The sequence below is a fragment of the Mustela lutreola genome, chromosome 13 (genome assembly GCF_030435805.1).
Source record: "Mustela lutreola isolate mMusLut2 chromosome 13, mMusLut2.pri, whole genome shotgun sequence".
Lineage (NCBI taxonomy): Eukaryota > Metazoa > Chordata > Mammalia > Carnivora > Mustelidae > Mustela > Mustela lutreola.
The window spans coordinates 5263613-5271675 of NC_081302.1; positions in this window are offsets into that span (position 1 = coordinate 5263613).

Below are 8063 nucleotides of genomic sequence, written 5' to 3' on the forward strand. Positions count from 1 at the left end.
ACCGTTATGGGAAGAACTGAACCGAAAAGGTCACTACATTATGGAAAACCATAGATAATTCGTGACCTCAAGATTCCACCTTTGTAAGTTCCTTCCCTTAATTGTGACAGGGTGACTAGTCTTTGGGGGCCTCCAAACTTATGTCGAGATTAAATTCACATGTAAATAGAAGAGCCAAGCTTGTCCGATGCGCCCGGGGAGGCTCTCTTAGATCTTAATCAGTCATTGGCGGGCGAGCAGGTCAGCTAGTAAATCAAATTATGACATCACAGAATGTTCCCAGTATCGATTCTTTGTCGTGCCATCTCTAAGAAAAATGACATCACTCTCGTCCTTCCCCAGGATGTAGTTCAGAGGCCTGTGCTTGTGGCCTTTCTAATCAATGTCAAATTTCCTTGGGGCCAAGGTCGGGAATAGCCATCTTAATCGAAACAATAACCAGAGATCTGGATGGAATTATTTCTAGCTGCGTCCAGCATAAAGTTCTGTTGACTTTGCCTCTTTTAATCCAGTGCACTGCCAACAAATTGAGAGTAAATGCATGTAATATTCCAATCTGTTTAAAAGATTTGGTAGAAAATGAAAGAATAGAGTGTATTATGAATAACTGTTGGCTGACGGTTTCCAGGGACATACGGTACCCGTTTTAAATTCATCGTATTACAACGGATATGGTCCTCAGATGCTAATACCCTTTCCAATTTGTTTACAACAAAATGGGTCAACGGACCATTAATTCAGTTGCAAAACTGTCATCTCTGGCTTTAGGTTTCCTACGACTAATGAGACTTCCCTGGTATTTGCTCGCACAGTCTGTTCTACACGCCGATGTTAACGATGTCTATTGACAAGGTTATTGGATTCAAAGTGAAATGTTTACATTGAAAGGGGAAACAAGCGTCACATCTGAAGCTCAAACAGATACTCCAAGCTGGGGAAGCTTATCATGGCTAAACCCTGGGCAGCTTCTTCCCCCCATGAAAAGCAAGAACAGCAGGAGACCTGGGGAGGAAGGTAATGAAGAGAAACAATACCAGGATTCCCAGAGGTTAATCCAGGCACAACGGAGTTAATCTGGGGGCTCCCGGGGGGGGGGGGGGGTTTGCTAAAGATTTAGACAAAACTTGCTACTTTTTGATCCAGTTGTACCCAATGAATGACTCTATTTGCAAAGAAGATTTTGGATTTTCAAACCAGTGGGGCAGAAGTTACATCCTTGGTTTTTCTTGTGAAACACACTTGGGTACTTGTTTCCAGAATAAATGATGTCAAAGATCTTCATTTTCTTCTCGAACAACGAAACAAAAGAAACATGACAATACAGATACTTAAAAAGACAGAGAATTTGACCCAAGAGCAAAAAGTCTCTGAGAGCCAAACCATGGATTCGACAGAAGCTATAATAATATTATTTTGTAAAACGGAGAGGAAATGTCATTTTATTTAATGTTCCAAAGTTGAAAAGATGAAATTTACATGCTTGATGAATGATCACTTAAAGTGCTTTGAAATAATTATTTATTTTAAACTGCATGGTCTACATTATTATAGCTGACATATAAAGTCAGATAAATAAGATTCGGTGCAAAAGGGGTAAATTTAAGAGTATGGCTCTGCTTTGCATATGTTTGCAAGAGCTCTGTCTTGCAAAGCTGAACTTTCAAACTATCAGTGATTTAAATTCACTTAGGATTTTTCCCAAGAAACCAACCATAACTTGGGGGGTGGAGAGTTATTCAAGTTAAATTAATATTTCTGAGAACTAGCCAGGTTCTTTGAATTCAATAACATATCTTCAGCATATCATTAAACCCTTACATGAAAATCCCCAGGGATTAGAACCCAGACTACGTCACATAAACTGTTCGTGATTACATTACATTACGCTCCACATTTGAATGAATGGGAATCTCTGAAAACAAAGTAATAAGAACCAAAAAGTAATATCACAGACTTTTGGGGGATGGGTAGGTAGACATGGGGGGATGTTACTGTCAGAATGTTAAATTGGGCTTGTCCTGAATCCAACCGAATGTTTTTATGGTTTTCTAAGAGAAAGGTTTTATCTTAATGGCAATTTTCATTTCGCTTTCCTAACTTGAAATGTTAATATGGAAACATATTTTATAGAGGAATGTTTTATACCAAACTATAAAGCAACCTTCTTACAAAGTATTCTTAAATTTACACATAGCTTTTAAAAGTATACCATAAAGAGGTAATATAAAAATCATAATGAAGTGTAAATGCTATTTGAAATGTGTTTACCACTGTTATTCCTACTGTTTAATAAAATGAGCTTCAAAGCAAGTAAGAAATCTTCATATCTAAAAGATATATCATTTTTACATTTATACATGCATTAGAAAAAATAAATATGCTGTAAGATTCCTTTTGAATGCATTAGTGAGTTTATATTTGAGCTTATTATTTAAGGCATTTTCATTTTCCCAGGGTGTCATCTTTATATTGTTTAAGTGAAAATGAACACAACTTATAAAGCAACAGTAAAAAAAAAAAAAAAGAAAAAGAAAAAAGAAAAAACACAAAACCCTGCATTTCTCATGCATATGTTTTGTTTAATTCTCATCTGTTTTTGTGTAATTCTGTTTTTAAAAACAATTTGTAACATCGTATGCTTAACTGTCTCAAGATTAGTCAAAAGTTTCTAGGTAACAACATCATTAAAATAAACCAAATAGACTAAAAGTCAAAACTGAACCCTTCGTTACCCTCCTTAGCACATCCTGCTCCCTGGAATATAAAGACGGCTCCAATGACTGGCTGGATGACGTTATCATTTCATCCAAAGAGCAAAGAAAAACCACGAAATTGTCTGAATTTACAGAAAAGCTCTCCGAAGGACAGAATAAGTACCAATGTTGGAAATCGCAGTTACAGGTAGATGTTAGGTCAGTGGTACGTCGAGACATTCAGAATTTGTGCGACAGTCAAACGGCTGCTTTGATTCCTGGTAAGCTTCATATCACTGCGATTATTTAAGAGAAAACAGGAAGACAAGAAAAAAACAAAACACCTTTCTGGTCAAAGGAAGTCTTTCTGGGCAGCCAGTGGAACTAAAGGCCCCTGAGGTGTGTCTCAGTGTGATCTGCTACGTTGTACAAACATCCTGAGTGAGTCGGGAGGGTATCGCGTCAGGTGTGTGCACCCAGGTTTACCTGGGACTCCTGTCACTTCAGGAACAGGGCCCATTTGGCGCTGCCTTCGGAAGATCACAGTGAGACCCGTGTAGGCGGACACTAGAGAGACTGCTTAAATGTTATCATGGTACAAGACACGAAGAGTCTGGATGCTTCTGGAAACACTGACTCTTCTTCCTCCGTCATTACCATTCCCTCTCCTTAGAGCACGTTCTAGGAGCCAGCGACCCTCGTCTGCGCGCCTCCTCGCCCACCATTTGTGAGACGGTTGGACACGCGTGATTGTGTCTTTGTGTACGTCCTGTCCCCCTGAGAGAATTCTGGAGAAGGTGACAGGTAGGGCAGCGTTGGAAATGGATGGAGAAAGAGGAAGAGAAACCCACAGAGGCTGTTGAGGGCAAATAATCCCTGACTGACATAGGGAAAGGAGGGGAGTTTTGTCTGGGGGCGTGTAGCCCCTCCGATAGTAATGGATCCAGGTAATTCCCCCCCACAAAGGGATGCATTTCCTCACCCTCCAGATTCGACCCAGGCCCTGCCATGGGGTCCTGCCTCCTCTAATTCTTGCTCTCTTGTCACTTGTGCCCCTGAGTAGGCAAGGGGTATCACTTCCTGTCACCGAGCCACCGTCTCCCCGTGTGTGCTGTGTGTCTTGCACGGGGAGCCTCACTCCCTCTTCACAGCGGATCTCTGAGGTGGTGCAGCCTGTGGGGCCTTACCCCGGCTCTGTCAGTCTGGGCTGTTTAGCGTGGGCTGTCAGCTACCTCCCTATGCCTCTGGCTCCTCCTCTGTAAAGAGAGGATACACATCGTGCCCACCCCCGAGGAGCACTAAATAATCGGTGGGCATAAGGCACCGGGAACAGCGCCGGGCACAGAGTGGAGGGTAAGTGGATGTGCATCACGCTCATTGCGCAGGTGACGAACTGAGGTTTGGAACCCGCGTCAGAGGTGGTCAATGGGGAAGCTGCCTACTCTTAAATGCTATGCAGAGATGCCCTAAAATAAAAATATAAAAATGTTTTCTTCCCAGAATAGAGGACAGGGGCCCTGACGTCTTTGTTTGAGAAGCTGTTCCCACCAGGAAGCAGCCCAAGTGAGGCCTTGATGGGAGGGATCCATTCCCAGCATCTGGCCCCGTTAGAGAATATCAGTTCTGTCCTGATTAATCATTGTCAATACACACCAGCTACCTGGAGATCCTTCTCCAAAAGAACTCCTCATGAAAGCAAAGGTGTTATCTGTGAGATGTGACCCAACAGCTTGGGGAGGGGGCGGGGACAGGTTGACGAAGTATTCCCTTACCCAACGGTCCCAGGGTCCTGGGATTGAGCCCCAGGAGCCCCTCATGGGGCGGCGGGGTGGGGGGGGGGGGGAATCCCTGCTCAGCAGGGGTCTGCTTCTCCCTCTGCCCCTCCCCCTGCTTGTGCTTTCTCCTGTACCCTCTCTCAAATAAATAAATAAGATCTTTTTTTTTTTAAATGTAAAACAAACAAACAAACAAAAAACCCAAACCCAAATATAAACTATAAATGAATCATTATCTGATATGCTGGTAGAATGAACTTTTCAAATGCAGAAGTTCAGGGAAAGAAAAATTTAAAGAGAATGATGGTCATTCAAAACGAACCTATTTAGAAGTCAAAATATCATGAAAATAACAAACCAGGAAAAACGTTTGAAATGGAAACCAGAAGTCGGCAATCTGCAATTCACCTTGTCGCTCTACAGGACACTGAACCCTCCACAAGCCCACGGCACTGCCCGTTGATCAGGAATCTGGCGTTGGCTGCTTTATCCCAGAGTCCCGATTACTGCTGTAGGGCTCTGATGCTGGTGTTAGAATTTGTCCCCAAACCCTTGACTGCCTGGCTTTGGTCCCAATGCCCAGTGGGATTCTTATCAAGTGCCTGCCCCAGCCCGGACCCCATCATATCCGATGTGTAGGCTCAGTCCAGCCCAGAGCGTCTGCCGGCCCAGTCCCACTTCCCTCGGACATGAACCCCGCGATGGACAGCCGGCTTCCGGAGCTCGCTCTGCTGACTTTCCATCCGTCCCAGGACCTCCCCCGGATCTGGGATTCAAACAAGCCTCAGAGCTTAGCCCCCCGCGGGTGACCAAAACACCTAGAAGGACATCAGTATTTACTTTAAATGGCAAAAATCCATTTTCCCGTCTCCTAACCAAGGGGTTGTCCGGGATCTCCATTAAAAGATTTGGAGTTTCCCAAAAGACATGCGACCCCGGGTGTGGAACAGAAAAAGGAGTTTGCTCTCACCTGGGAAAGGGGGAGCATAGGGACCCCCGGACGGAGCTTCCCTGCTGAGAGCTCACCCGACAGCCCGGCTCGGGCGCTGGACTCTCCGCACGTTTCAGTCAGCGTTAGGCAAAGTCTTCTTCTTCAGGGCGTGATAAGAATGGCTGTTTTAAAAGTTGTGTGTTCTTTTGTAAGTTGCAATATTAAGGAACTGAAAAATAATTAGGTGTTTGTCTCCAGCTGTTTACCTGACACTCGGGCCTGAAACTCCTGTCAAGTCCGAGGGCCAGGAGGCTAATTGAAACGGAATCGGGAAACAACAGCAGTGCACTTCTAACCCGCGGGGTCTACACCGCGTCACAATTCAAACGTGGAAGGGTTGTGGGGAGCGGGCAGGGGTGTCCTATAACCCCAGAGGGCAGAGCCTGGCCCCTCCGTGGCTGTGACTGCCATCAAATTGGATGTTTATTTGCACCCAGGGGTTAGCTTACTAATGGAGAAGTCTGCAGCCTGGGGACCTCAGGTCATTTTGCAAATTTGTCAATGAATTGGAAGATGCAAAACGTTGCCCAGGGTTTCAACTTGGGGATTCATTGTTGTTTCAGGATATGAATTCTTTTTTATTTATTTATTCTTTAAAGACAGAGGAAAGGTTTTTGTTTGTTTGTTTTTGTTTTTGTTTTCATTTTTTAAAGTGTTCTTGAAACCCTAGTCTACTCAGGAGAAAAACACCAGCCAAATTCTGTTACCAGAACATTCTGCGAAGGACCTGGCCAGCCCTCCTCAAAGCTCTCAGAAACAAGGAAGAGCCGGAGAAACGTTCACAGTAGGGAGGACTGTGGGCACTCCGTATCCTGGATTAGATTCTAGAACAAAGAAAGGGCATACGGGGGAAACTAAGGAACTATACAGAGAAGCTGAGGACTTCCAGGACAAATAATTAATTACAACAAATTGAGGTTGTTGGCAATAACAGAAAGTGGTGGATATTGGAAAACTCTGTCCTGTCTCCATAACTTTTCTGTATATGTAAAACTGCTCTAAAACATAGATAGCATATTTAAGACTAAATGAAAAAAAATATATATATATAGAGAGAGAGAGTAAAGTCTGTTACTAAACCTTGATAATGACGGATCCTAATTATTATCACTGATAAGATGATCATCGTGTTTCTACTTTTAAGATATTTTTCTTTTTATTGAACAAAAAAATGCTTCCTTCTTACTTGGCCAGTGCATTACTTTGGGACATTAGCATTCTTTATGATCTTAAATGTCGTTTTTTAAAACCTCACTCAGCCAGGCATTCTTTCTATTCATTGTAGCATTTTTCCGTAATTATTACTTCAGCATAAATACCTCAGTTTCTCAGTTAAGAGCTAGGAATAATTTTAGGGTGTCTGTAAATGTTGCCAAATCCCTCCCCAAATTTGTGCCACTGTGCACTCAAATAAGGCATGACAGAGAGCCTCTGGGATGTCCCTTCTTTAATTAGATCAGCTATTCAACAGGAAAACATTCGAGACACACTTGTATGTACCATGTTCTTGTTGTAAAAGGCCCTGTGGTCAAAATATAAACTAGATTAAAGGGAATTTTCAAAAGAAATTCTTACATTTTAAAATAATCATGTCGTACATTAAAAAATATTTTGAGTTCTTTCCCTCGTTGCTCTATTAAAAACTGTAAATTAACATTTTTAGATATAAAATACATTAATGAAGGAGGAGACACGGACACATCCTGGTGCCTATCTAAAATTCTACTTCCCTTCCCGACGAGGCTCCAGCTAAAATCAGCTCGCGAGCATGTTTATAATTTTGATAAATTCGTAAATTGAAAATTGATTTGGCTTATCATTGCTGCATATCTCTGGCCGGCTACTTAGCTGCAGCCTTCAATGTGTTTTACATAAAAGAGTAAGTATAACATAGTTATTGTGGGAAGAATGCCTTTTGGCCAACAGGATGAAGTGTATAAGAAATGTTCCTTTATTTTCTGGAAGTCAGCTTCTCTGGCTCTCCGTGCCCGGTGTTTCCAGCCTTATGGGAAATGCAATCTCAGCTATGACCACGTCCCCCGTCTCCAGAACTGTGGAGCTTGTTCCAGAGGCAGCCACCCAGGTTCCCACATGGTCCTTGTAGGTTCGGAGGCTCTGATGTCTCTGCACTGGCAGGTTCCTTTCGAGGATCAGGTTCCAGCTGGGATGGCGGGGGGCAGAGACCAAAGATACCCCCACCCTTCCTAATTCAGAACCAGCTCTTTCTCTACCTGGGCTCTCAGTCCACGCAAAAGCCAGTCCGGTGTGGCCCTGTGTGTGCTTTCTGTCTGCAAAAGAGAGACCCAACTTCCAAGGGAAGCGGTTTCTACTTTTCAGCCCTGCAGAAATTCCTCAGGCAAAGTCTCCCAAAGCAGCAGCTACCTACAGAGGGAAACACAGAAGAAAGAGAGACACAAAATCATACTTCAACCAATCAACTATCTTTCTCCCTCTCTTTCTGTCTTTCTTTCTTTCTGCTTTTCAGAGGAGGATCTTGCCTAGTGTAGATAGTATTATCAGCTGCCCTGAGATGACTCTCTCTCTGGAAATCTCAATTTCTTGGGAACTAGCACTTTATTTATTTTTTTTTTAAGATTTTATTTA